Source organism: Macaca mulatta, chromosome 1 (assembly GCF_049350105.2).
Source record: "Macaca mulatta isolate MMU2019108-1 chromosome 1, T2T-MMU8v2.0, whole genome shotgun sequence".
Classification (NCBI taxonomy): Eukaryota; Metazoa; Chordata; class Mammalia; order Primates; family Cercopithecidae; genus Macaca; species Macaca mulatta.
This window is the reverse complement of record NC_133406.1, coordinates 215,306,708-215,334,691: the sequence shown is the minus strand read 5'-3', so window position 1 is coordinate 215,334,691 and position 27,984 is coordinate 215,306,708. Positions and strand designations below refer to the sequence as shown.

At 46.7% G+C, this 27,984-nt stretch overlaps 1 protein-coding gene and 4 long non-coding RNA genes across 14 annotated transcripts in view; 3 read left to right on the top strand and 2 right to left on the bottom strand.

Annotated features, from left to right (window-relative positions):
- MAN1C1 (mannosidase alpha class 1C member 1) overlaps nucleotides 1-27,984 on the top strand; it is a 173,109-nt gene that overhangs the window by 83,069 nt on the left and 62,056 nt on the right. The window lies entirely within an intron of this gene.
- Nucleotides 1,026-26,041, top strand: LOC144335180 (uncharacterized). Its single transcript, XR_013405767.1, has 2 exons — nucleotides 1,026-1,878; nucleotides 25,050-26,041. It is a non-coding gene; the product is annotated as an uncharacterized LOC144335180 (long non-coding RNA).
- On the bottom strand, nucleotides 2,154-27,819 carry LOC144335188 (uncharacterized). The gene is made up of 2 exons (XR_013405775.1): nucleotides 25,227-27,819; nucleotides 2,154-2,950 (listed from the first exon to the last, which is right to left on the bottom strand). It is a non-coding gene; the product is annotated as an uncharacterized LOC144335188 (long non-coding RNA).
- On the bottom strand, nucleotides 3,936-10,761 carry LOC144335193 (uncharacterized). The gene is made up of 2 exons (XR_013405784.1): nucleotides 10,313-10,761; nucleotides 3,936-7,868 (listed from the first exon to the last, which is right to left on the bottom strand). It is a non-coding gene; the product is annotated as an uncharacterized LOC144335193 (long non-coding RNA).
- On the top strand, nucleotides 11,705-14,936 carry LOC144335185 (uncharacterized). Its single transcript, XR_013405772.1, has 2 exons — nucleotides 11,705-12,891; nucleotides 13,463-14,936. It is a non-coding gene; the product is annotated as an uncharacterized LOC144335185 (long non-coding RNA).

The window sequence follows — 27,984 nt, the reverse complement described above, 5'->3', positions numbered from 1 at the left end:
GTGTGAGCCAGGGCTTCACTTCCCGCTGCTACTCGGGGCCTCCGAGGCAGGCAGATCTGTTTCCAGGCTCCACAGACGGCTGTTCTCCCAAGCATAAACGGTCAGCATGAGAACTATGCAGGGATCAATAGGAATTGTTGAAAAATTCTGAAAAGAGAGCCTGGAGGAAGACAAAGAGCTCCGGAAGTATGTTGTCAGCACAATTTGGTGCTAATACCCAAGTTTGTTTTTCTTTTCATCAAGTCTGAAAGGCAGTTGGAAATCCACTGCCCTTGTTTTTTTTGTTGTTATTTTTGTTTTTGTTTTTAATGACTGGATAAAACACAATTGCATTTTCTCCCCCAATAACTTTGAATTCTGGGAATAGACCACGTGGGGATAACTGCTGCTGTCTAATCCCTCTGATGGCTTCGCAAAGGATTAGGACCGGGAGCAGAGGAGTCGTCACCCTGGCTCCCTGCCTTCCTTCCAGCACGCAGGGCGTGGCTCCCAGATAATGCTCCTCCTGAAATAGCAGTTGCCTAGAAATGCATCTGGAGATTGTTTTGCAACAAGAAACTGACAGTGCATGGGGACATGGAGAATTTGAGTAATTTCTTCAGTTTCCATTCAATTCTGCAAGTTTGTCCTGAGGACCTTCTCTCTGCCAGGCTGGGAGCTGGGAGTGGAGTGGAGCAGAGGATGTGAAAATGAGCAGAACACAGTGGGCTCCTCAGAGAGAAGACACAGGCCATCCCCCTGTGCTACCAGACATGAGGCCGGCCTAAGGAACACATCTACGAGAAAGTGGGCATTTAAGAAGAGAGGCTTGTCATACTCCTGGGACTCTTTAAGTGTCTTCATAAAGTTCCCCACAGTTCACTGCCGGGGAATCACACAGATATTAGAATTTGAATGGAGGCTGGGAGGAGGTGGACTGGGGTGGTAGGTTTTGACAGACGTCGGTAAATTTCTCTGTGACAGGTCGGAGGACAGGCCAGGCCAAGCGTAGGAAGCCCTGCGGGGCAGTGTTGGTGCTGCAGATGGGGTTGGGGTGGGAGGCGGGGAGTGCAGGCTTGAAGGGAAGGGGCCTCTTGGGGCATCCAGCACCAGCCGGTCACCCCCCTAGACGGCTGTCTGGACAGGGCTGACTTCTCCATTAGGCTTGGCACCTAGGGCCCACAAAAATGTTTTCATTTTAATTTCTTTTACAATCCAAGGAGAAAAAGTGCATATAATAATGAAGCTAGCCTGGATTATATCCATCTTTATACCAATGCAATTGTCAACAATCATTTTTAATATTTTTTTATGGAGCAAGGGGCTGCAAAGGTACCTTTGCCAGGGCCAGGGGAGTCATCGTGCAGTCCTGCTTTTGGTCCTTGGCTTCCTCCCCAGCCCAGGGCCTGAAAGCCTGCGCCTGCTCAGACTCCATGGGAAGGGTCCCTTTGCATTGTTGTCCCAAGAGCTGGCGAATAAACCCACTGAGAATTCGGGTTCTAGTCCTGGGCAGGAAGGGCATAGCCATGGGTGCCCACCGGCTAGTGCAGACCCCTTCCTGTGAGTTTCATGTGTTGCTTACAGTAACTTTGAAGTGGGTGTCGTTCTCTTGAGGAAACTGAGGCTGAGAGGGAGGCGACTTGCCCAGGCCTGCACACCTGGCAAAGAGGCGTGCAGCAGGTCACAGCCAGGCTCATCTGCCTCCAATGCCCACGTTCCCTGTTTCCGCTGCCTCAGGGACTGGGACCTACCCAACAGGCAGGACCTCCCATTCAGCTTACCTTGTACAGTGACACATGGTATCAGCCCAGGTGGCACTTTTTGGGATATCTGGGGATGATAAACAGCAAAACAGGGTCTGTGTGTGCCATTGATTCAAAGGGCATGCGATGTGCCTCTGTGGACCCTGTTCACCTTCATTCCTTGTGTCACTCTTCCCTGTGTTAGGCTTTAAAAATAAAGCCATGATTTGGAGCAGTGGCTCACGCCTGTAATCCCGACACTTTGGGAGGCCCAGGCGGGTGGATCACTTGAGGTTAGGAGTTCAAGACCAGCCTGGCCAACATAGAGAAACCTTAACTCTGCTAAAAATACAAAAACTAGCTGGCGTGGTGGTGCACACCTGTAATCCCAGTTACTTTGGAGGCCGAGGCAGGAGAATCGCTTGAACCTGGGAGACGGAGGTTGCAGTGAGTCTAGATCTCACCACTGCACTCCAGCCTGGGCGACAGAGCTAGATGCTGTCTCAAAAAATAAATAAGTAATTAAAAGTAAAGCCAAATTAGTTAGTTACATTCCCCAAACCAAGGAGGATAAAATCCCAAACACCCGAGAGGAAGCTAATGCATGATGATCACCGGCCTAAGAGGGTGTCCCCGTGGGGTTGCTTAGAAAGAACTTGAGCACCCAGATGGACCAGGGCAAGCTGCTTCTCATTCTTAGCCAGAGCTAACAGTGGGGCCCACATTGCCCCTGGCAGTGTGGCTTCATCCAAAGGGCCTTGAATTCCCAGGACATGAAACTCACCCAGATCCAGATGTAAGCACAAAAGTGGGTCCTGCTGTCAGTGGAGAGGCGTGCTTCCTGGGCTCTCCCAGGCTCTGAGGGTCGGGGCTGCAGCTCTTCCTCCTCCTCCAAGGAGCAAATCTAGGCAGCTCCTCAGGGCCCATCCCCACAAAACATCCCAGAGTCTACAGCTCAACCCACTGAAATGGGGAGGAAGCAAAACCTTGGAGGGAGGATCTCAGGGATTTGAAGCAGTTAAACAGAAGCACAGGCTTTGGCATCAGGGGGCCTGGTTCACCATTTTCTGGCTGTGTGACCTTAGGCAAGTGAATCCACCTTTCTGTGCCTCAGTTTCTTCTCCTGGAAAAAGCGGAATTATAGTACCTACCTCGTAGGGTAGTTGTGAAAAATCCAATTAGTTAATGCATTGTGAAGGGCTTAGAGTAGTACCAATAAATAGCAGCTGCTGTCATCATGATTACCATTATCTTTATCATTAGTATTGTCAAAGCTGCCCAGGGAAGCAGGAGAGTTGGGCGGCATCTTTGCCGTGCCAGTGACTGCCTATGTAACGTTGGACAAATCGCTTTCCTCACCCTTCCCTGGGACTCAGACTGTCTGTGAAATGAACAGTTTGGATGAATTTGTGCTCTTCGCCAGGAGAAAGCATCAGAATTGCCTGCAGGGCTTTTGCAAACATAGACTTCCATGTTCCGTCTCCAGAAATTCTGGTTCGTTGGGTCTGGAGCTGGCCCAGGGATCTGCCTTAAAAATAGCATCTCCGTTGATGCTTCTGATGCACAACCCAGGTTGGGAGCCACAGTTAACCAGGTTAGGATCCTGAAGTGATTGGTCCCCTTCCCTCACTCCCATGAGCTCGGGTGGTGTTTTAGCAAAGGGGAACCTCCTGCCCTCTCTGTGGGTGCTGAGGCTGTCGCCTGGATGGGGGTCCCGCTTTACTAGGTGTGGCAGGTCACCAGTTCCACAGGAAGCAGTGGTGACTGGAGAACAGTCCTGAGGCATGAGTGGAGCCAGCACATCTAGGAGTTTTCATTCAGCAGATGTTTGGTGAAAGTGGGATCTGTAGGCTGGGCGCGGTGGCTCATGCTTGTAATCCCAGCACTTTGGGTGGCCAAGGCAGGCAGATCACTTGAGGTCAGGAGTTGGAGACCAGCCTGACCAACATGGAGAAACCCCGTCTCTACTAAAAATATAAAATTAGCGGGGCGTGGTGACGCATGCCTGGGAATCCCAGCCACTCGGGAGGCTGAGGCAAAAGAATCACTTGAACTCGGGAGGCTGAGGCAAAAGAATCGCTTGAACTCGGGAGGCTGAGGCAAATGAATCACTTGAACTCGGGAGGCTGAGGCAAAAGAATCGCTTGAACTCGGGAGGCGGAGGTTGCAGTGAGCTGAGATCGTGCCATTGCACTCCAGCCTGGGCGACAAGAGTGAAACTCTGTCTAAAAAACAAAAAAAGAAAGTGGGATCTGCAGATGGGAGCAGAACAACTGTGAAAATGAGGTGTCCCCTGGCCATGTGATACCTGGGGCCTAATCCTACCCTCAAGGTATCATGGGAGACTCTCTGCACTGCTTGTGAAGTGCGGTTGAAAGGGGCTGAGGTGTGGATGGATGCCAGCCCCAGTTTCCTGCATGGCCACCCAGAAGCTTTGGGTTGCTTTGGGTAGGACAAACCTCCAAGGAGCTTTAGGGTCACCAAGGGCCCACCTCCCTGGGCACTGGCTAGATCCGTCTGCCCAGTTCCTGGTTGCCCAAGCCCATCCCATCATCCAGCTTGCCAACAGACACCCCTGCCACTTGTGCCTGGCTACCTGTCCCTTCATCCTGGCTCCTGTCTCTGCTCCTCTCCCTGATCAATAGCAGCCAGTCAGGAAAGCAGTCCCGCAGTGTTTCAGGCTCACTCCTTTAATCTCTCCCGAGGCTGAGAACAGCCTCTCTCTAGCCATCCAGCCCCTTTATCTTCCTTCCTGCCCCCAGTCCTGCTGCTGCCTTTGTGAGGTAAGTTGGACTTGTATTTGTCTTTGGAGAACAGCTCTGCAGTAGAAATAGCTTCCTGAAGGCAGGAGCTGCCTCTGAGCTGCCCCTAAGCCGGCCTGGGGCCTGCAGTACAGATGCTGGGAATGGGCGCCTGACAGAACGAAGCCATATCCTATCCTTAGACCCAATCCCGGACAGCAGGACCACGTGGCTCCCAGTGTGGAGATAAGAGGGAAGCAGTAGCGACATCTGGGCATCACTTGGCAGCGTGGCACTGGCCGCTCAGCACACGCGTGCTTGCTAAAGAATCCCTGATGGCTGTTATGGCTTACACGTTTAACCGCTTCCCTTTGGCACATGTCTAGAGGTGCTGGGTAAGCATCTTGTCAACTTTAACACAGCTGACAAAGTTATGACACCAAGAATGCTTCGACTTTGCAGTTTTCCCCGACCTCCGGCTGATCCTGTTAAAATGTCTCTCCTTCCAGAGAGCTGATTTGTGCCCCCAAATTCTCTCATCTCAGCAGGCGGGGTCTCTTCTCCAGGAAAAAGAGAAATCTGTTGTCATCCAGATACTCTGATTTAGCATTATCTGAGAGGAAGGCATGTTTCCTATCCGGTTTGTTGCTGATTTTAAGTTGGTTTCCGTGGGATGGAGCCGTGGAGAAGGATAGCTGGAAACACTTGGATTTTCAAGCTCCTCTCCTCCAATGCAAAGCCTTTAAATGCGTGGGATTTTCCCTCTTGTCAAGGCTGCGGTCTTCATGCCTCTTCTCAGTTGGAGAGTGATAAATTTTGAACAAGTCCCTTTATTTGTGTTGGAAGTATCTGAGTATGAAAATCCTTTTCTACCCTTAAAATTACTTGATCCTTTTTTTTCTTTTTTTTAAATGATCAATTTAATACATGCCCATTATAGTGAAATTAGAAATTACGGACAAGAACCAGAAGGATAAGTTGCTGAAGTTCCACCACCGTGTATCCCTGCAGACATGTTCCCATACAGATGAGCTGATACAAATCTGTATTTTGAAAAAAAGGAAGAAAGGAAAGAGAAGATATGTATTTCTACATACACAGAATCATTTGATAAATGCTGTCTTGTGACCTGCAGTTTCATTTATCAGTATTTTGGGATCTTCTGAAGCTGTCAGACAGTAAACACCTGAAGTGTCATAGTCAATGGCTGTCCAGTATTCTATCGAATGGATGGACTGTTGTTATATAATCTATTATATTGTATATACTGGACATTTTGGTTATTTCTGATTTTTGGCCAATCTAAGCAATGGTGAGATGAATGTCCTAATTTGGTTCACTAATCTTTACACATTTGTCTTAGTGTTTTCTTAGGATAAGTTTTTAGAACAGGATTGGCTAGCATTTTCAAGCATTTACCGTGTGCCACTCTGCTAAGTGCTTTAAATATCCTATCAGTCAGGCATGGTGGCTCACGCCTGTAATACCAACACTTTTGGAGGCCAAAGCAGGAGGATCATTTGAGGCCAGGAGACCTTGAAAGTCTATGACTTAGGGAGACCCTGTCTCTACAAAAAATTTAAAAATTAGCTGGGTATGGTGGCACATGCCAGTAGTCCTAGGTATTCAAGAGACTGAGGTGGGAGGATCACTTGAGCCCAGGAGTTTGAGGCTCCAGTGAGCAGCATCACTGCACTCCAGCCTCGGTGACAGAGCAAGACCCTGTGTCAAATAAATAAATAAATAATCTATTGAATCTTACACATGATTCTATACAGAAATATCCACATTTTATAGATAAGGGAACTGAGTCACAGAGAGGTTGGGTACCTTGTTTGGGGTCACACAGCTGGCAAACTGCAGAGCCAGTATTGGAGCCCAAGCTCTCTGACCCCAGCAGCTTCTGGTGTTTAGCCTTACTGCACGATATAAGGATGCCTGTCCCTGGCTTCTTCTCCTCCAGATATTTACCCTGTGGTCTCCTGGAGTCCCCTCACACCCACACTTGCATAACAGGAACAGGGAAGGAAGAATCGGCAGTGTTTGTGCCATGCCCGAAGGATGGCAAAGCATTGTCCCACATGACCCAGATGTGCATCTAGCACCCCTTCCTGGATTCTCTCCCCCTGGGAGGTACCTTCTAGGGAACCATCCAGAGACAGGAAGATGTGGCCACTGGAAACCTGCCTTAGGGGAGTTGTGGGCGTGTCGGTCAGGGCTGGACCAAGTTGTGCTGGAAGAATCTGTGTTCTCCCTAGACCAGGTTCTTTGCAGAGACTGGACTCTGGCTGGTGGGAATCCTTGCAGGCCATTCTAGGGAGAGTTGGACATGCGCAGGGCAGCCTGGGAGTCTGAGTCCTCAACAGAGAGTGTGCTGGGAAAAGAAGGATGCTGAATGAGATACAATGCTAGACAGGGGCTGTGGGTGATTTACTTGGTGAGAATGCCCCTAGATCGGGCAAATCTAAGGCCAGGCCTCTGAAGCGGACCACCTGTTTTGCACAGACTACTCACCTGCAAGCACTAAGACAGGCTTGTGACCCAGGGGTAAGAGCAGGGCCCTCCTCTCATGACCCTACTAGGCCTGGCTCTTTGTCAGTGGCTCTGCCCTTTGGGGATAACCAGAGTTCCAGCTGCCTCTGCCATGGGGAACAGGGTGTGGGTGTGGCTGGTTCCAGTACACAGGCAGAATAAGGCATACCATCTCCAAGCAGCAGGGACTGTAGGATTCCCACCTTAGTTGCCTTGCAGGGAATGTCTTGGCCCAGCAGAAGAGACAGAATGGGGAGGGCTTGCCCTCCGCTTGGCCCAGTTATCTCCTCCCGATTTATCCATAGATTGAGCTTGATGATCCAGACTCATATTCATTCAACTAATCACATGAGTTATTTCTGCAATTTGGGTCTTCAAATAAGTACACTTGGTTGCTGAATATGTGATCAGCCACAGATTTCTTATTCTTTAAAACTCAGGGAGCGGAAATGCCAACATATAAAGCCATCAGCATGAGGCAGAGATTTCCAAAGCACTAAAATCAGAACATTCAAAGTGCTGGCCCCTGGACTTCCCGTCAAGCTGCCACTTGGCCCGTCAGTGCTCTGTGCAGAGCCCAGGTAGGGGGGCTTTATCTGTGAAACCAGGGGAGGAAGGCAATCAATACATAATCTTTTCACATTCTTTTTACTTAACAAGAGAATTGGTTTGCCTCTGAAGTAACTTGATCTGGAGGAGAAAATGCATTTGAGGGCTTTTAAAGGGTGCAGACGAACTGGGAAAAGCTACTGCAGGCCTTCAGGTTGGGAAGGTCAGCTTCTGTTCTGCCCTGAGCTTTGCTGTAACCTTGAATAACAACTTCCCCTCTTCCTCCCTATCATCATCATCACAGTCCTCACCACCAGCTGGATCCCTGGTACAGTGAACCAGCCACTCCACAGGACTTACCATTCATTTATTCATTTGTTCATTCAACAAGCCACTGTTGAACTACTACAGAAATCCAAGTAGTGGATTAGGCCCTGGAGATTTCAGAGATAAACCCGATCTGGATCTGTACTTACATTGCTTGTAATGTCACATGGAAGACCGTTGCAAACAGTTAAAATGCAGGCGTGGGAAACAAATACTGGGAGTAGAAAGGAAGGGCCTGTAGCCTCTGTTTAGCCACTCTATGAGGAACTGCCTGGGACAAGGATTGTGGCTTCTGTTCCTGTCTGGGGGAGGCTGGGATGGACCCCCAGGATAGACCCTGTCAGGAGTCGTGACCTGGCTGTAGGAGGCAGCTGTTTGCTCATTTTGTTCCCAGAAAGGGGCCCCAAACCAGATCCCAAGAGAGGGTTCATTGGACCTTACACAAGAAAGAATTTGGGGCGAGTCCATAAAGCGAAAGCAAGTTTATTGAGAAAGTAAAGGAATAAAGAATGGCTACTCCATAGGCAGAACAGCAGCATGGGCGCTCGACTGAATATACTTACAGTTATTTCTTGACCATATGCTAAACAAGGGATGGATTATTCATGAGTTTTCTGGGGAAGGGGTGGGCAATTCCCTGAACTGAGGGTTCCTCCCCTTTTTAGACCATATAGGGTAACTTCCTGACGTTGCCATGGCATTTATAAACAGTCATAGCGCTGGTGGGAGTGTCTTTTAGCATGCTAATATATTATAATTAGTGCATAATGAGCAATGAGGACAACAGTCACTTTCATTGCCATCTTGGTTTTTGTGGGGCTTTGACCAGCTTCTTTACCACAGCCTGTTTTATCAGCAAGGTCTTTGTGACCTGTATCTTGTGCTGCTCTCCCCATCTCATCCTGTGACTAAGAATGCCTAACCTCCTGGGAATGCAGCCCAGTAGGTCTCAGCTTCATTTTACCCAGTCCCTATTCAAGATGGAGTTGCAGCCAGGCACAGTGGCTCATGCCTGTTATCCCAGCACTTTGGGAGGCCGAGGCAGGCTGATCACCTGAGGTCAGGAGTTTGGGACCAGCCTGGGCAACATGGAGAAATCCTGTCTCTACTAAAAATACAAAAATTAGTTGGGCAATTGCTGCGCTCCTGTAATCCCAGCTACTTGGGAGACTGAGGCAGGAGAATCACTTGAACCTGGGAGGTGGGAGTTGCAGTGAGCTGAGATTGCACCACTGCACTCCAGCCTGGGCAGCAAGAGCAAAAGTCTGTCTCAAAAAAAAAAAAAAAAAAAAAAAGAAGCCACTGGCTTGGAAAGTGTCTGAGAAAGTCCCTGGTAAATTTCATTCCACTCCAGCTGGGGTCTTGGCACTTGCATTTTCCCGAGCCCAGCCCCAGGGGCCGTGGGAATCCACAGATCTGCAGGGATGAGACATAGCCAATGCCCACCGCCATACAGGATCCTAAGACCTACTAGGCTGAAAGTCACCCCAGGGCACTAAGCTGGGGAGGGTTGAAGCGAGTGGAAGATCATCAGGGAGAGAGAAGGTTTTCCTATTTGAGAAGTAGAAGGCGCTATGGAGGGCTGTCCTCCATGCCTTGGATTGTAGGTGGCATTTCCTGCTCAAGAAGAAGGGACACTCAGAGACCTGATGCAGAACACAGAGGAGGCAGTAAGACCAGCTAAGCTAGGTGAACTTAGGAAAGTCCAGCAGGGCCACCTACTTATTTTGCAGTCATAACAACAGCAGCTCCAGGCCCTCAATGCTGGCATGTAGTAGGTACTCAATAAATGTCTGCAGAACAATGAATGAGTCCTGTGAAAACTAACAGTACTGAATCACACCAGTGTTCTGGGAGGCAGGCACACAGATATTTCTTGTCCACCCTAACTTTCCAGCTCCAAAGCCCATGCTCTTATCCAGGGCTCTGTGAGCCCTATTCTGTTGTATTAATCAGATGTGGCTGCATTGCCTCCCCACCCTCTTGGTTACAGTAAATGTCCTTTAAGTTGCAAGGGCCTGGGGTGGCAGGGGTAGGGGAGTGCATGAAGATTCCAATGCTCTACATCCTCACCAATGCCTGATACTGTCAGTCTTCTTAATGTTAGCCTTTCTAGCAAAAGGAAAGACTATATATATATATATATATATATATTTTTTTTTTTTTTTTTTTTTTTTTTTTTGAGATGGAGTCTCACTCTTGTCGCCCAGACTGGAGTGCAGTGGCACAATCTCAGCTCATTGCAACCTCTGCCTCCCAGGTTCAAGCAATTCTCCTGCCTTAGCCTCCCGAGTAGCTGGGATTACAGGTGCCTGCAACCATGCCCAGCTAATTTTTTGTATTTTTAGTAGAGACAGGGTTTCACTATGTTGGCCAGGCTGGTCTCGAACTCCTGACCTCAGGTGATCAGCCTGCCTTGGCCTCCCAAAGTGCTGGGATCACAGGCGTGAGCCACTGCGCCCAGCCGGAAACACTATGTTCTTGTTGAGCCCCTGGAAGTTGATTTATGTCCTCATTCTGCATTTTTGTTCACTCCATACTCTGCTAAGCACTGGAGAAAACAGGTGGGTTATCCTTGCCTGTTCTCCCACTGGCATGAGTTGGACAGCTGGGGTAGGAATCCTGCTCTGCCACTTCCTAGATTTATTGACCTTGGGTAAATTAATCTCACTGAGCCTCTGTTTCCACATCTGTAAGATGGGGTTGGTACCTCAAACAAATGTTGTGAAGATGAACTGCAATGTCGTATGTAAAAGCCTGGCCTGCCCAGGCATTCAGTAAATGTTCACTGTGCTTGTTATTCATTCATTTTGTCTGCTGGCTGACAAATGGTAACAGGCACCAAAGGTTTAAGAAGCTGTGTCAGAACAGAACTTAATAATAATAGTAGCTAACATTTATTGAACACATACTGTGTGCCAAGTGCTATTCTAAGTACCTTTTATAGATTACTATTAATATTGAAAATCTTATTGATTTCTGTAATTTTTTACAGAGTGGGGAAAGGCTACTATGGTTTGATTTTCATGGAAATACTTGGTTGTAAATTGTGGGGACCCAGTGTCTTTCTGGAGACATGATTCTAGAACCTCAGAGGTAGCAAGATAGGAAATAGCGAGATAGACTTTCCCTTTTCATGGCTGCTCAATGACCTTCAAGTACCTGCTGCTGCCCTTTGTTCAGAACCTGAAGGCTGATGACTTAGTAAAGATGAAAACAATGGATTCTTAACGAAAGGTCAAGGTTGGGTATAGTTGGTGGGATCCTGGATGAGTGGTTTCTTACTTGGACTCTTGCATTGGCAGCTGTGATCTTAGGGAAGTTCTCTCCCTTCTGTAGGCCTCGGGGTCCCCACTTGTTTGGAATGCTGAATTCAGTGTATCAGCTAGCGGTTGCTGTGTAACAAACCACCCTGAAACTTAATGGCTTAAACAAAGACCATTTATTATTTCTTGAGTCTGTGGGTCTTGGCTGGGCTAACTCATATGTCCCCTGGAGCTGGTTGGTCTAGGAGGGCCTTGGTTAGATGACTCAGCTCTGTTCCACATGGACCTGGACTTCGCTTATGGCAGAGATAGGGTCCGAAAGAAGAAACAGAAGCATGCAGTCTCTTAAGACCTAGCCTCAGAACTGGCACACAGTCACTTCCTCTGCATGCTGTTGGTCAGAGTAAGTTAATAGGCCAGCCTGGACACAAGGAGTGAAGACAGAGACTCCATTTCTTGATGGGAACAACTGCTAAAGTCTCATGGCCAAAGTCAGGGCTACAGGGAGAAGTAGGAAACCAGGAACATTTTTGCATTCTGTCTGTCACACCAGACTCCTTCCCACTCAGACATCTCTAAAATCAAATCGCTCATGGATGGGTCAGTGTGGGAGAAAGAAGTCAAATTCTTATCTCCTTAGGCCAAAGCTGGACATGCCTTTCCTGGGTTTGAGATAAATGGACCAGATACCTGATCCCTGTTGGTGCTGAGCTTAGCTCCATTTGATCAAATGTACAGAACTAAAGTACGTATTTTTATTGAAGCATTCATTCTGCATGTATTGAGCACCACTGTTTGCCAGGCCCTGCTCCTTGTGGCCCCGCCCCTCCCGTGCATGCTGCAAGCTGCCCCGTCTCCGCCTCCTGCCCCTGTGCCTGCGCAGCCCAGGCCAGGCCCTGCTCCTTGTGGCCCCGCCCCTCCCGTGCATGCTGCAAGCCGGCCCTGTCTCCGCCTCCTCCCCCTGTGCCTGCACAGCCCAGGCCACTGCTTGTCTTGATGGAAGGAAGTGATCAGTCTTTGCAAGCTGTGCTGTCCTGTGTGTGAAAGAGGATACTTTCTGTATTTTCCTAAAAGATTCCTTTCATTCAGATCATGAGACAGAATTGGGAAATTTAAAAATTTGATCTTTAAGAACAGATGTGTAAACAGCTTTCAGGAATGTTTGTTTAAACAGACACAGTGAGCGTGTCAGGGAGTGCCATCCTTGTGCCCAGGCCCTGCTCATCCTGATGCAGAACACGGAGGAGGTGACAAGACCAGCTAAGCTGGGTGAGTTTAGGAAAGTCCAACAGGGCCACCTACTTATCTTGCAGTCATAACAACAGCAGCTCCAGGCCCTCAATGTTGGCATAAAGTAGGTGCTAAATAAATGTCTGCAGAAGCTGGCGTCTTGGCAGGGGAGCTCTTTTGTCTGGCTCCCCATGTCTAACCTCCAGTTATAGAAGACATTTTTGGGTGGTTTGCACATATTGACGTGCCCATTAGGCACCTTGTTGCTTTCACTTGCTGTAAAGCCCCTGGGGAAGCCCCTGGGTGGGCTGCTCTCGGGGAGGGTCTGGAGAGGAGATGGGCTACTTGTGGAGCTCTCCACAGCAGCTCCAGCCTAGCAGAGGAGGTGACAGAGCACATAGGCTCATGCTGGTAATATGGGGCAGCTTCCTGGGAGAAGGCCTCTTTACAAACCCTGGCCTGTTGGGAGGGTTTGTAAAGGCGGCAGAAAGGTGAGCTATCCTGATGGTTCTAGCATGTTTAGAGGTCTTTGTGAAACTACTTACCTGTCTTGAGTCCGTTCTCCTTGAGCAGGAAATGCCACCTACAATCCAAGGCATGGAGGACAGCCATCCATACCGCCTTCCACTTCTCAAATAGGAAAACCTTCTCTCTCCCTGATGATCTTCCACACCCTTCAACCCTCCCCAGCTTAGTGCCCTGGGGTGACTTTCAGCCTAGTAGGTCCTAGGCGCCTGCATGGCGGTGGGCATCGGCTGTGTCTCATCCCTGCAGATCTGTGGATTCCCACGGCCCCTGGGGCTGGGCTCGGGAAAAGGCAAGTGCCAAGACCCCAGCTGGAGTGGAATGAAATTTACCAGGGACTTTCTCAGACACTTTCCAAGCCAGTGGACTTTTGATATTGACTTGGGAATAAACTCCCACTGCCTCAGATACTAAGATCATATATGCAGTTGTCCAATGTTTTATATTTTAGAAATACTTTGATATGAGTCTTCTTGCGTAATCTTTCTAACTTAACCCTTTGAGGCTGGTCAGAGTTAGGAACTAGTCTTCCCATTTTACAGATGGGGACGCTGAGGTCATTACAGATGAGGTAAATAACTTGCCAGGGATCAGACAGGCCTCCTGCCTGCCTCTCAGTCCAGTGCTCTTTCTGCTATATGTCATATCCTCTCATAATGAGGCAGGGATGGGGAGCAGAGAGATGGAGGGATGTGTTGGGTGCTTTTGTGTTACCACATTGCACCCTCATCACGATCAGGCGAGATGGCGCCATATCCACTTTACAGATGAGGAAACAGACCCAGGTAAGCTGAGTGATTTGCCCAGCGTAAGTGTAACAAATAGCAAAGCAAAATTCACACCCAGGTTTTGAGTCTCCACGGTAGCAGGCAGAGACCTACTTTCTAGAAACAGAATTTATTAGGGTCCAGTCTAAAGGGTGAAACAGATACGCGGGACATGACAGTGCACAATCCAGGCACTGGCTCTTGAAAGCAGCTCTCTGGAGGCTGGAATTATTTTGCTAGAGGCGTTTGGATGCTGCTGTCTAACCCCAGAGACATGGAGTTTATATGGGACAGTTGGGCCCTAAGCCTTCCTGATTCGTGTGAGGTCTGAAAAGAGGCCCATGGATCTGCCTCATCACCGGCCTCTGTTCAGACTGTAGGGTGCAGACACATAAATCATTATAATGCAGCCTGCACAGGTGATCAGAGGGCCATGGAGAAGGCATTCCTGGGGCTCAGTTTAACACAGGACCAGCGTTTAGACTTCCTTGGGCCCAGTGTCTGCTCTTTGCTTCCAGGAACCAAGGCTCCAGGTTCCTCATGCACTTGCAAGTGACTGGAACTTCAGAGGGAGTTAAATCAACCTTCATGTTTCCTGCAACCCCTCCTCAAATAGACACCAGCTGGCATTTTTCCTTAAATACCACTCATTTTTAAAAGGGGAAAAAAATGTTGGTGGCGTTGAAATAGATCACACTTTAAAATGCAGCGTAGCAGAGAGTCAGTTCAAATTATTCTCTTAATAGAGTTCTTCAGAGTGAGGAAGTGATGAGGGAACATAATCACTTCTTTTGTCATATGGGCAAAATCTGAGGACTGCGATTCATTTGTCTGCAAATGTGTCTCTTCGGTACAAATTGCAGCAAGCAATCCATTCCCAGGGTAAATGGTCTTTAATTAAAGTCAGTCAGTTGTCTTGGGTGGTTAGGGGAGGAAAGGGGTTTGAAGCACAAACTAATACAAATTTTTATCCCTTCAAAAATAAAAAAGAATATATTTCTAAGTGACATTACCTCCTTGATTTGATAATTAGGGAAAAGATTTGTTTATAGGTAAAACTATTCTGGCTCTTATTCATGGATAAAAATGTTTGCAGTAAGGCCTCTGAGAAGCAGTAGAAGAATTTCTGCACCAACCCTGGTAAAAATGCATCCTCAAGCATTGATTTTTGTAACTGAAGTGCATTATGTGTTTTGCATGAGCTTTTCAAAGCTTAGATAAATGAGGTGGCTCAGAAAGCAGATAAAAAAAATGGGAGGAAATTATACCGATCCAAAAGAAGATAAATGTCCACTAATTCTCAGATTAACATTTTAGACTCCTGTGTTTTTATAGGGGAATTTTTGCAATGCTGATAATGTGAGATTGGTTTACAATGTCACATACCAGGTAGAATCAATGAAGCTTTGTTCGAGCTCTCAGAGTCAGCTACACTCTAAAGGAAGCGGAGTTAATGCCACAAGCTGGTGGTACCCTGGCTCCCACCTGTATTAAGTGCCAGCACTACACCTAAGATGACATATTTTAAGGGTGACATTAACCCTCAAGGTCAACCATGTTAGTTTGCACTCTCCAGGTTGCAAGACACAAAAAAACTGAAGCCCATTTAAGTTCAGTTTACTAGATCACTTGATTGAAAGTCACTAGGATTAGACTTCAGGCATAGCTTGATCCAAGTCTCGAATGAAGACAGACACTCTGTTTCTTTCTCTTCCCTGTGGCCTGTTTTCACTGTCTTCATTCTTAGGTTCGTCTTCCTTGATGTGAACAAGCTGGTATAGCAACTTTAGCCTGCCCATCCTGTGTCTGGTGCAGAAGAAATAGTGCCAACTCTGTTTCAGTTTAAGCCCAAAATTAGTGCTGATGAGCTTTAACTGGGCCCATGGCTCTTCCTATCCCTAACTCATCCTCATGTCCAGAAGGATGAAAGGGCTCGACTGGCCAAGGCCTAGGTCACATGATCATGCCCATTGTTGGGGTCAAGGCAGTTCTACCTCAAGCAGAACATGAACTAGGAGTTGGGAAGGAGGGGAGGTGTAGAAGGTGATTCAGGGACCCGTCAACTAGAGAAAGTATAAGTGGATGCTGGGCTATGAAACCCTAGATTTCTGCCACATCAGCCTTTCAGTCCTTCTCTCAACAAATACCTAAGTACTCACAACAGACCTTGTGGACCTAGGTGTGAGAGTTACTGTGGGGAACAGAAAGGTCCAGGCTCTGCCCTCAGAGAGCATCTAGCTGGTCTTGTGCCAGGGCTTGAACCATGCCGTGGTCTTTCAGCTGACTAGATGTCTTTACTGAGTACCTGCTACATGCCAAGCCCTGGAAACAGAAAGATGAGGAAAGCCAGGCCTCTCCCTTGAGCAGTGTAGAGCAGAAGAACGACGGTGGTTTCAGGAGAGGCTGAGGCACTAGGGACGCTAGCACTTCACATCTTTCTCTGCTTCTGTTCATTTTATCTGTTGGGACTGGATTCTGCCGGAACTCAGGAAACCCAAAATAGCAAGCCTTAACCAAATAGTTTATTTCTTTTTCATTTACAGGTCCAGGTAGTTAGTCTAGGACTGGAGTAGCGACCCCACCATCATCAAGGACTTGGGTTCCACTGTTTACCCTCAGTACTGGTTTCCACCTTACAGTCCAAAATGGCTGCTGTGGCTCTAGTCATCATGTCCACATTCCAACCAGCAGGAAGGGAAAAAGAGGAAGAGAAGAGAATGTCACTTCCCTTTAAATGTATTTTCCAGAAGTCACATGCAGCACTTCAACTGAATCCTATTGGCCAAAACTCGGTCATATGCCTACACATAGCTGCAAGGGAGGCTGGGAGATGTAGTTTTTATTCTCATGGCCATGTGTTCAGCTAAAATTGTTGCTTCTGTTTCTATGGAAATTGAAGGAGAATGGATATTAGGGGCAACTAGCATACTTGGCCACATTCAGATCTGCCTGACAGGTCCCTGCTCTTTCTTCTGTGTGTCTCTTAAATTCAGTTTTGTTCTTTTTGAGATGGGGTCTCCCTCTGTCACCCAGGTTGGAGTACGGTGGCGTGATCTCGGCTTACTGCAACCTCTGCCTCCCAGGCTTAAGCTATCCTCCCACCTCAGCCTTCTGAGCAGCTGGGACCACAGGCACAACCTGGCTAATTGTTTTTGTATTTTTAGTAGACACAGGGTTTCATGTTGCCCAGACTATTCTTGAATTCCTAAGCTCAAGCAATCCACCCACCTTGGCCTCCCAATGTGTTGGAATTACAGGCGTAAGCCACTGTGCCCAGCCCTCAAATTCAGTTTTAAAGACCAGGCTTACAGACTGCCTCCTTTGTGGAGCCTCCTGGGTTTTAATCCCAATTGGAATCAATAGCTTTACCCTTTCTAAATTTTCAAATCCACTATATTAAAGTTTAATTTAATGCAATAAAATGTATTTCAACACCACTAAAATCAAGGCATTGAACATTTTTACATCTGAAAGTTTCCTCAGGTCCCTTTGCCGTTCATCCTTCCTCAGCTTCTGGCCTAGGCAGTCACCGATCTGCTGTCACTCTAAATTAACCTGAGCCTTCTGGAGTTCCTTAGAATCACACGGTGTGTATTCTTGTGTCTGGTTCCTTCACTCAGCATGTTTTTGGGGTTTTTTGTCTGTCCATAGTTGCTCCTGTGTATTGCTGAGTAGTATTCCATTGTATGGATATGCTGTGGTTTATTTTTTCCATTTGGCAATTGATTTGTTTCCAGTTTGAGGCTATTAAAAATAATGCTACTTTGAACATTCACAAGCAGTTTTCATGTGGATGTATGTGTTCATTTTTCTTAGGTATATACCCAAAAGTGGAATTGTTGGGTCATATGTTAAATTTATTAACTTTGTAAGAATTTGCTGGTTGGGCGCAGTGGCTCAACACCTGTAATCCCAGCACTTTGGGAGGCTGAGGTGGGTGGATCACTTGAGCCCAGCAGTTCAAGAGCAGCTTGGGCAACATGGCAAAACCCTGTCTTTACAAAAAAAAGAAAAAATTATATATATATAGCTGAGCATGGTGGTACATGCCTGTAGCCCCAGCTACTCAGTAAGCTGAGGCAGGAGGATTACCTGAGCCCAGAGAGGTCGAGGCTGCCGTGATCCGTGATCACACTACTGTAGTCCAACCTAAGCAACAGAGTGAGACCCTGTTTCAAAAACAGAGAATTTGCCAAATTGTCTTTTTCAAAGCAGATGTACCATTTTCCATCTTTTTTTTTTTTTTTTTTTTGAGATGGAGTTTCACTCTTGTTGCCCAGGCTGGAGTGCAAATGGTGCAATCTCGGCTCACTGCAACCTCTGCCTCCTGGGTTCAAGTGATTCTCCTGCCTCAGCCTCCCGAGTAGCTGGGATTACAGGCATGCGCCACCACCCTGGCTAATTTTGTATTTTTAGTAGAGATGGGGTTTCTCCATGTTGGTCAGGCTGGTCTTGAACTCCTGACCTCAGGTAATCCACCCGCCTTGGTCTCCCAAAGTACTGGGATTACAGGCATGAGCCACCGTGCTCGGCCCCATTTTCCATTCTTACCAGCAGTTGTTCCATTTCCTCACCAACACTTGGTAAAATCAGTCTTTTTCTTTTTAAGGCTAGTCTAGTAGATGTGTGTTGATATCATACTATAGCGTTATTTATACACACACACACACACAGCCATTCCCCCATTCTTCCCATTATAGTTACATCAAAATATTGGTTGTTCAGGATGTAACCTCCTATGGCTGTGTACACACTCTTCATGGCTGATTCTCATATAGTATGATTTCCTTCCCTTTTCTACGTAACTATTTGTTTTCTGCAGAGTTAATAATCGTCCTCTTTGATGCTTAGTTTGTCACATGTTTATCACTTCTTAACTCCACGGTCTCCCCTCACTGTGTAAACCTCCTTGAAGTGTGTTCCAGTGCATTAGGTGGTATGCCAGTTTCATCCTCTTGAAGACATCTGTCCTGGAGGCTTCTAACCTGCCCTGTTCTGGACATTTGACCCTCTGCCTGCTGCACAGCTGCTGTCCCTGGGATCTTTTTACCTCTCTTTTATTTGTTTTGTTTTTAAATAGTTTTGTTGACATATAATTTACATTACCATAAAAGGTCCCCTGTTGTAACGTACTCTTCAGTGGGTTTCAGTATATTTACAGCATTGTATAAACATCATCAGAATGTTTCCGTCACCTAAAAAGAAACCTTGTGCCCATCACAGTCACTTCCCATTTCCACTGCCATCCCCAGGCAGCCAGTAATCCTCCCTCAGTCTCTATACATTTGCCTTTTTTGGATGTTTCATAGAAATGGAAGCAACAACCTGTGGTCTTTTGTATCTGGCTTCTTTCACTAAGCATAAGTTTTTTAAGGTTCATCCACGTTGTAGCATGCATCAGTATTTCATTTGTTTACATTGATGAATAATTCATTATAAATCTACCACATCTTATTTATTCATTTATCAGTTGATGGACATTTGGGTTGTTTCCACTTTTTGGCTACTATGAATAATGCTGCTATGAACATTGTGTACAGACTTTTCTATGAACATATGTTTTTATTTCTCTTGGGACCTCTACATTGAATTTTCTGAAGAACTGCCAAATTGTTTTCTAAAGAGGCTGCACCATTTTATATTCCTATCAGTAATATATGAGGGTTCCAATTTCTCTATATCTTTCCAACACTTTTTTTTTTTTTGAGACGGAGTTTCGCTCTTGCCGCCCAGGCTGGACTGCAGTGGCGCGATCTCGGCTCACCGCCACCTCTGCCTCCCAGGTTCAAGTGATTCTCCTGCCTCAGCCTCCCGAGTAGCTGGGACTACAGGCACATGCCACCATGCCTGGCTCTTTTGTGTGTTTTTGGTAGAGAGGGGGCTTAGCCATGTTGGCCAGGCTGGTCTCAAACTCCTGAACTCAGGTGATCTGCCTGCCTTAGCCTCCCAAAGTGCTGGGATAACAGACGTGAGCCACTGTGCCCAGCCCCAACACTTACTGTTTTTTATCTTTTTTTTTTTTTTTTTTTTTTTTTTTGAGATAGGGTCTCACTCTGTGCTCAGGCTGGAATGCAGTAGCATCATTTTAGCTCACTGCAGCCTCGAACTCCTGGTTTCAAACAATCCTCCCACCTCAGCCTCCTGAGTAGCTGGAACTACAGGCACATGCCACCTTGCCCAGTTAGTTATTTTTAAGTTTTTTATAGAGACGGGGTTTCACAGTGTTACCCAGGCTGGTCTTGAACTCCTTGCCTCAAGTGATCCTCCTGCCTTGGCTTCCCAAGGTGCTGGGATTATAGGTGTCAGTCACTACACCTGACCTACACTTTTATTATTGCCATTCTAGTGAGTGGAAAGTGATATCTCATTGTTATTTTGTTTGTTTGTTTGTTTGTTTGTTTGTTTGTTTGAGACAGTTTCACTCTGTTGCCCAGGCTGGAATAGAGTGGCACAATCTTGGCTCACTGCAACCTCCACCTCCCAGGTTCAAGTGATTCTCCCGCCCCAGCCTCCTGAGTAGCTGGTATTACAGGCGCCCACCACCCTGCCTGGCTAATTTTTGTATTTTTAGTGGAGACAGGGTTTTGCCATGTTGACCAGGCTGATCTCGAACTCCTGACCTCAAGTGATCCACCTGCCTCAGCCTCCCAGAGTGCTGGGATTACAGGCGTGAGCCACAGTGCCCGACGTCATAGTGGTTTTGATTTGCATTTCCCTAATGTCTAATGATGTTAAACATCTTTTCATGTGTTCTTTCATCCTTTGTGTGTTTTCTTTAGAGAAATGTATATTCAAATATATATTCAAATCCTTTTTGTTTTTCGAGACAAAGTCTCACTCTTGCCTAGGCTGGAGTGCAGTGGTGCAATCTCGGCTCACTGCAACCTCCACCTCCCAAGGTCAAGTGATTCTCCTGCCTCTGCCTCCAAGTAGCCAGGATTACAGGCACGCACCACCACGCCCGGCTAATTTTTGTATTTTTAGTAGAGATGGGGTTTCACCATGTTGGCCAGGCTGGTCTCGAACTTCTCACCTCAAGTGATCCGCCCACCTCGGCCTCCCAAAGTGCTGAGATTACAGGTGTGAGCCACCGAGCCTAGCTGCTGCCCATAGTTTAATTGGGTAGTTTATTGTTGAGCTGTAGAAGTTCTTCGTTCTGGATACCAGTTCTGTATGGGACATATGATTTGCAAGTATTCTCTTCCATTCTGTGGGTTATCTTTTCTCTTTTTTGATGGAATAATTTTCAGCACCAAAGTTTTTAGTTTGATGTAATCCAGTGTACCGATTTTTTTCTTTTGTTACTTGTGCTTTTAACATCTAAGAATCCGTTGCCTAATCCAAGGTCATGAACATAATTCCTGTGTTTTGTTCTAGAAGTGTTATAGTTTTAGCTATTACTTTTAGGCCATGACTCATTTTGAGTTTATTTGGGGTTGTGGTGTGAGGTAGGACTCCAGCTTCATTCTTTTGCGTGTGGATATCCAGTTGTTCCAGCATAATTTTTTGAAAAGACTGTTCTTTTCTGATTGGGTTGTCTTAGCATCCTTGTCAAAACTTAGTTGAGCATAATATCAGGTATTATTTCTGGACTCTCAATTTCATTGATCTATATCTGGTTTTTTTTGTTTTTTTTGTTTTTTTTTGAGACAGAGTCTTGCTCTGTCACCCAGGCTGGAGTGCAGTGGCGTAATCTCGGCTCACTGCAAGCTCCACCTCCCCGGTTCACGCCATTCTCCCACCTCAGTCTCCCGAGTAGTTGGGACTACAGGCGCCCACCACCATGCCCAGCTAATTTTTTTTTTTGTATTTTTTTTAGTAGAGACAGGGTTTCACTGTGTTAGCCCGGATGGTCTCGATCTCCTGACCTCATGATCCACCCGCCTCGGCCTCCCAAAGTGCTAGGATTACAGACGTGAGCCACCGCGCGCAGCCCATCTATGTCTGTTTTTATGCCAGTATCACACTGTCTTGATTATTGCAGCTTTGTAGTTTTTGAAACACGAAATGTGAGTACTCCACCTTTGTTCTTTTTCAGGTTGTTTTGCCTATTCTGGGTCCCTTGTATTTATTTCCATATGGATTTTTTTTTTACAAGAGTCTTGCTGTGCTGCCTAGGCTGGTCTCAAACTTCTAGCCTCAAGCAATCCTTCATTTTTAGCCCCTCAGAGTGCTGGGATTGGTGTAATCTCAGTTTCCATATTAAATTTGGGATCAGTTTGTCAATTTCTGTGAAAAAGCAAGTTGGGATTTTGATAGGGATTACACTGCATTTATAGATCCATTTGAGGAATATTGCCATTTTAATAATGTTAAGTTTTCCAGTTCATGAATATGAATTGCTTTTCCATTTATTTAGATCTTCTTTAATTTCCTTCAACAATATTTTATAGTTTAGAGTGTACAAATTTTGCAATTATTTTGTTAAATTTATACCTAAGTATTTTATTCCTTTTTGATGCTGTTGTAAATGGAATTGTCTTCTTAATTTACATTTTGGAATGTTTATTGCCAGTATATAAAATTACAATTGATGTATCCTACAGCCTTGCTGAACTCATTCATTAGTTCTAATGGTGTTTTAGTAGATTCCGTAGGATTTTTTATATACAAGATGTGTCATCTGCAAACAGAGATCATTTTACTTCCTTCTTTCTAGTATGGATGCCTTTTATTTCTCTCTCTTGCCCAGTTGCCCTGTTCAGAACCTCCATTACAATGTTAAGTAGAAGTGGACATCCTTGTTTATTCCCGATCCTAGGGGGAAGGCTTTTGGCCTTTCCCCATAAGTGATGTGAGCTGTGAATCTCTCTCATTTTCCATCCCCCATTTGCTGGTTCCTTCGTCTCTTTCTTGGTCAGCGCCATCCAGTAGCTTCCTAGAAAAGTGTGCATAGGGGAGGGGTGAAATATTTGAGATTTTTTTGAAATCTGAAACTCTATTCTGCTCTCATGCTTAATCGATAATTAGGCTGAATAAAGAATTATAGGATGGAAGTCATTTTCCCTCTGAATTTTGTTTTGTTTTTTTTGTTTTTTTGTTTTTTTGTTTTTGAGACAGAGTCTCGCTCTTATCGCCCAGGCTGTAGTGCAGTGGCGCGATCTCAGCTCACTGCAAGCTCCGCCTCCTGGATTTACGCCATTCTCCTGCCTCAGCCTCCCGAGTAGCTGGGACTACAGGCGCCCGCCACCACGCCCGGCTGATTTTTTGTATTTTTTAGTAAAGACGGGGTTTCACCGTGTTAGCCAGCATGGTCTGGATCTCCTGACCTTGTGATCCGCCCGTCTCGGCCTCCCAAAGTGCTGGGATTACAGGCTTGAGCCACCGCGCCCGGCTTCCCTCTGAATTTTGAAATTGATCCATTGCTTCTAGCTTCTGACATTCCAGATGAGAAACCTGATGCCATTTTGATATCTCGTCATTTGTATGTGACCTGTCTTTTCCCTGGAAGCTTATAGTGCCTACTCTTTGTCCTCAATGTTCTGAAATTTCAAGACGATATACCTCAGTGTAGGTCTCTTTTCATTCACTGTGCTGGGAAATGAATGGACCTTCTCAGTCTAAAAATCCATGCCTTCAGTTCTGGGACACCTTGAATGATTTCTTTGATTATTTCCTTCTACCGATTTTTCTGTTTCTGGAATTCCTACATTTTGTGTGTTAGACCCCTGAGCTGGTCCTCCAATTTCTCTTCTGTTTTCTATCTGTCTCTTTAGTTTTGGTTCCACTCTAGAAAATTTCCTCAAGTTTGTCTTCCAACTCTTTTATTGAGTTTGCATTTCTGCTGTCAGACTGTGTATTTATTTCCAAGAGCTCCATTTTATTTTGTGAATGTTCTTTTGTTGAGCATTCTGTTCTTGTCTCACAGACACGCCACTTTCTTTCATCTCTGATGATATTTTGTTTTTAAAGTTTTCTTCTTCCTGCAGTCTCTGTGTCTTCCCAGTTACCTTTCCTGTTTGTGTATATGTCCATCTCTCGTGTTAAGTTTCCCTTAAAAATGTTTGTGGCTCCTTGGCTGTGTCTTCAAGTTAAATGTGGGGCAGAAAAGAAGATGGTTGGGGCTCTGTGTGGTGAGTGGGCTCTGCTGACTGATGCCTCCCAGTAGGAAAATCCAATGGGAACTCAATATAGTTGTTTGTTCTCTAGCGCTAGCTAGTCTGGTTCTGCATAGAAGATGTTTTCATTCTCCTGCCTAGTGAATGGACTCATGATCACAGCCTTCTGATTGTGACCTGTCTTTTCTCTGGAAGCTTATAGGGCCTACTCTTTGTCTTCAATGTTCTGAAATTTCATGACGATATACCTCAGTATAGGTCTCTGTTCATTCATTGTGCTGGGAAATTAATGGACCTTCTGAGATCCATGTGGGCAAGAAGGGCAAAGGTGGGCAGCCCAAAAATCTTCACTTACCCCCTCTGCTCCCAGGATGGCACACGGTGCCTCAGCCAGGCATCCAGGGGCCCTCTGTCTTACTCCTTTCTGAGACTCTGCCTCTGGTTTTCTGCTGGGATGAGAGGGAACATTTTCTTGGCAGAAGTAGGAAGAGGATCTAGGGATCTTACTGCCTTTAAGCCGACTTGCAACAAACCCGCCTCTTATTTCACTTCCAGAGATACCTGGTGTTGCCACCAACCCCAGAGCCTTTGGAGTTTTCTAGCACAAACCTGAGTGCCTGTTTGCTTGCATTGTCATGGCTTAGGGTTCTGCTTTCTTGGCTTTGCTGAGTCAGCACTCCACATCTCTTTCCCAGCTGCCAAACTTTGTTACTATCGTCTTCTTCCCTGGTTGCTCTATCTTTGTGGATTGATGCATTTTTTTAAAAATTATACTATTGTCTTAGTGGAGTTTCTGGGTGGAAATAGAGGCTAGTGCATTCATTGAACTCACAATCTTTAACCACAGTCTCTGGCTCTTCTGTTGGGTTCCCTGAGCTTCAACATCATCATCTATAGAGTGGGACAAAAGATCCCTTTCCTGATGTCTACCCAGGAGCCTTTGTGAAGATCAGATGGGTTTTTGCATAAAGATTTACCATTCAAACAGCAGGATGTATGACTCTCCATTCTAAGTGGTGCTTGGACTAAAGGATTGAGGGGTACCCTCTAGAGGCTGGGACTGGAGAAAAGGTCAGCCTGGGCTGAGGGATACTGTATCAGTTACAAACAACCACAGACCTCACTGGCATGCAGCGATAAGTGTTTAGGTAACTCAGGAATCTTCAGAGTTCAGCTGACCCAGGCTGGGCAGGCCAAATGACTGCCTACCTTTTTTTTTTTTTTTTTTTTTGAGACAGAGTTTTGCTCTTGTTGCCCAGGCTGGAGTGCAGTGGCGCGATCTCGGCTCACTGCAACCTCTGCCTCCCGGGTTCAATCAATTCTCCTGCCTCAGCCTCCAGAGTAGCTGGGACTACAGGTGCACATGACCGCGTCCGGCTAATTTTTGTATTTTTAGTAGAGATGGGGTTTCACCATGTTGGCCAAGATGTTCTCGATCTCCTGACCTTGTGATCCACCCACCTGGCCTCCCAAAGTGCTGGGATTACAGGCGTGAGCCACCGCGCCCGGCCTACGACTGCAGGTCTTGACTGGGCTCACCCTTGTGCCCAAGGGCAGCTGACTGTTGGCTGATCTGAGAGATCCTTGGCTTGGACAACTGGGCCAACTCAGCTCTGCTCCACACATCTCTGCATCTTAGCTCTCATTCAGATGTGTTCCCATGGAGGTGGCAAAAGGACAAGAAAACAAGCAGAAACATGCACGTGCTTTTTCAAGCCTCTGCGTGTGTCACATTTGCTCTCATTGGCTGAAGTTAGCCACATGTGTCTGAGCCCAGAGGAAGAGGATGGAGAGAGACGTCCTATTCAGTGGCAAAGGACATGAATGCAGGAAGGGATAAGGAATTGGGACCACTGGTGCAAACTCTACTGTGAGTGGCTAGGCATGGCTCACGAACAGAGCACCCCCCAGCCTCTATTATTTTCCTGCAAACACAGAATATTTTGCCAAAACAAGGAACCTGGGGTTCTGCCACCCTGATTTGCATTCAGTTAAAAGAGCCAATCCTTTACTTGCTACTGGAAGAAATGCTGTCCATCTCTAAAACAATCAGACATGATCTCTCTGATAGAACAGTATACTCCCCAGGCCCAGGCTGGAGCTGTAGATCACAGGCAACCGATTAAATCTGCTTAATTATTTGATTCAATCAGAAGTTGGCTTAATTATTTTCTTGCTCTCACCTCTTTTGAATCCATTCTGGAAACTGATTATGTCTTTAACACCAGTCCAGAGATAAGCGTTTCAATTGGGAAATGTAATTAGCCAAGGAAAATGAATGTGGGAGCTGCCTTTTGTCAAAGCACCATTAAAACCCAACCCTGGTCAATACCAATGTGGTGTGAAGACAAAAGGCTCAGTTTGCTCCTCTTGTGACTGGAAAGGGGAAGGCCCAGCAGGAGGTGGGAAAATAGGCATCTTGGGATCTTAGCAAAAGGAAGCTCATTAATTCATTCATTCAGAGGCATTTCTAGGCCAGTTCTGGGATGGATGCTAGAGATGCAAAGGTGCACTGGCCACGTCCCTTGCCTCGAAAGAGTTCTCTTCTTAGAGGAGGGATTCACGCATAATTATGAGGTCAAAGTGCTACGGGAATACAGAGGAAGGAGCCACTGATTCTGCCTCTGGGAACTTGACAGAGCAGATAACGTTGAGCTGGGCTTTGAAGAATAAGCTGGAGTCTCCCAGGTGAGAAGGACATTCTAGGTAAAGGGCACAGCACGTGCAACGGCATGACGGCGTGAGAGTACCGGAGTGCTTATTAGGGGCCCGCTAGAGCAAGCCTGCTGAGGGCTTCATGGGTTATCCTAGCTCCTCCTGGAATAAAGTGTGCAGTGTGTCCTTGGGCCATCCCACCTCACTTTTCAGTGCCTCGGGATCCTGCCTCGCCTCCCACTTTGCCCTCTAGACGGCATTATTAAAGATTCTCTCCCAGTGTTTGTTTTAATGGAAGTTGAAGGCATGTGGCATTTGAGGGAGACTGCACCATCTGAAAACTGGGGGCTGGGTTCAAGGCATCTGAGAACAACAGATGCACACGGTAGAGCTGAAGAATGAGAAGGTGCTCAGGGCAGAAGGTCCAGCCTGGGCCGAGGCTTGGCGGTACAGCACGCTGAGCTGAGTGTGGCTGTGGCATGAAATGAAAGGTGAGGCTTTCATTTGAGTGACCTGCCCAGCTGGGCAGGGGCTGGATCGCAAAGGGCCTTTTACAGGCCATTGCAGACCGGCTCCTTGGCCTTGGCCTCTATGGTGGGGGACTCTCTTAACACTGCTCCGACTATAGCCCCTCTCCTGCAAGTCTTCACTTCTTCAAAAGCGGTCAGTGCTCAGAGCAGTGGTCTCTGGTTTGCTTGGATCTCTGCCCAAGGCAGAAGCTTGTCTGGAATGCAGTGAGGTGGAGAAGTTATCTGACCAGGTGGCTCCTACACCTGGGGAAAGGGAATGAGAGGGAGGACCACCACGACCACTGTCTCCAGGGCCACAGCAAGGTGGACCCACCACACCTGTGCCCACCTGGTTCCTATTTACCTTAACACTTAGCCATCCTTACAAGGAAGAATTCAACGGTGGCCAGGCACTAACAGAAGCTGCCAGGCCCTGCCTCCCTCTGAGACACACAGCCACTGACTACCAGACCCCATCCCACGTCATCCATGTACACACACTTTGTAATGGGTTGTGGTCACCAGCATGTGTGCAATTTTATACCCTGCTTTTTTGCTTGGTAGGACTTAAAGCCTCATCATCTGCCTTCCCCAGGTGGGCCCCGTCTCGCCTGTGAGGCCGCTGGTGTAGGGAGAGAGCACAAGTACGGTAGGCATTCGGGCCGTGGTTCCTGCTTATTTGCTGTGCAGCTTTGGACAAGCTTCTTAGCTTCTCTGAGCCTGTTTTGTCATCTAGAAGTGGAGATAATACAACCACCTACACTGCAGTATAATTATGAAGATTAAGAGTATAAAATTCTCAGCCAGGCATGGTGGCTCATGTCTGTAATCCCATCACTGTGGGAGGCCAAGGCGGAAGGATCACTTAAGTTCAGGAGTGTGAAACCAACCTGGGCAATACAGTGAGACCTCATCTCTATTAAAAAAAAAACAAAAAAAGCCATGTGTCTGTACTCCTAGCTACTCAAGAGGTTGAGGTGTGAGGATGGCTTGAACCTGGGAAGTGGAGGTTGCAGTGAGCCGAGATTGTGCCACTGCATTCCAGCTTGGTTGACAGCGCAAGACCCTGTTTCAAAAAAAAAAAAAAAGCAAAATTCTCAGTTT